The sequence below is a fragment of the Triticum aestivum genome, chromosome 7A (assembly GCF_018294505.1).
Source record: "Triticum aestivum cultivar Chinese Spring chromosome 7A, IWGSC CS RefSeq v2.1, whole genome shotgun sequence".
In the NCBI taxonomy this organism is placed as follows: Eukaryota; Viridiplantae; Streptophyta; class Magnoliopsida; order Poales; family Poaceae; genus Triticum; species Triticum aestivum.
Genome location: NC_057812.1, coordinates 465,393,458 through 465,394,836, shown reverse-complemented (window position 1 = coordinate 465,394,836; position 1,379 = coordinate 465,393,458).

Sequence of the window (1,379 nt, the reverse complement as noted above, 5' to 3'; positions counted from 1 at the left end):
GCGGCCTTACGGCTGGTTGCTGGAGAAAAGCGAATCGACGGGAAAGGGACGAGAAGGTCGCTGGAGTTCTTTCTGGAGATAAGGATAAGGGAACGCTCGGGGAAGAAGAGAGAAAACTACTGGACGAGCTTTCTCTCGCGTGAATAGATGACCAGTTAAGGGAACGCTCGGTGGTGGTGCTCACAGGGACGCGTGTCAAGCATTGGAGGCGGCTTAAGATGTGATAAATCATCCGGCTGTTTTTCATCGTTTTCCATATTCTTCACGGCGAAAGGAGAAGGTCAAGGTAAACATGCTTCAATATATCTATCTCTATCTTTACTAAGCTCGTTAGGAACAAAGTGTTGTGAGCACTTTAATCCTTGATCACACCGTAGATATCTTAAGGACCAGAGCGAATGACGGGCCAGTTCTTTTGGGCGATTCTACTAGAATCACCCCCCTCCTCAGATTTTCCCAGAATCACCACTTCATATGTTTTTTACAATCCTACCTAATTAGACCTTAACTAGATAGGATTGTAAAAAAAATATGGAGTGGCGATTCTGAGAGAAGCTGAGGAGGGGGGTGATTCTGGGAGAATCGCCGAAAAGAACTGGCCTGAAAGTGACCATGGACCCTGCTGGTCCCTTCAAGTTTTCACATGCTACAGGACTGCACCGCTTTTATGTAAATTGGCTTGTGCAATTTGTTTGGTCTCGCATGTTTTGTTGCGACACACATCCTTCACAACTGCATGATTTTCGTTCTGCCCCAAAATTAATGTCTCTGGTCCATCCCCTTGGCGATCTTGTATGATAGTCTTGGTCCATTTCTTAGCCTTGTACTCCCTCCGTTTCAAAATGGATGACCCAAGTTTGTACTAAAGTTAGTATAAAGTTGAGTCATCTATTCTGGAACGGAGGGAGTAGTACAAAGGCAATAACCATATGAGTGCCATTTGGATCCACTTCTTATGGAGTACGATCTATGGGCTAGTACCATGAATGAAATTTCAACAAGCATCGATTTTGCTTTTGCAGTAGACGACATGCATAGTTGAATATGTGAATACCTAAAGCCTCTAGCTCCCTACAAAATAAAAACTGTAGTTACGGTTGCTCCTCCTCGTGTGCAATGGTGTCCTCGACATGCATACGACAGGCGGGTCCAATTATTGGGTCTTCCTTTATACAATTTTCACAAATTTGAGGTTTGAATTGTTAAAACGTTGAATTATCCATTCAAACATGTAAATGTGGCATGCTAGGTCGTTATGCAAGTCGCGTGCTACAAAGCCGGATCACCCACCGTGCAAAAAGCTACAACTCTTCTTTGTCGGCTGATGAAAAAGTTTCTGGTTTTGGGCGGTGTCACGAAAGAGAATGCCGCAACAGTTT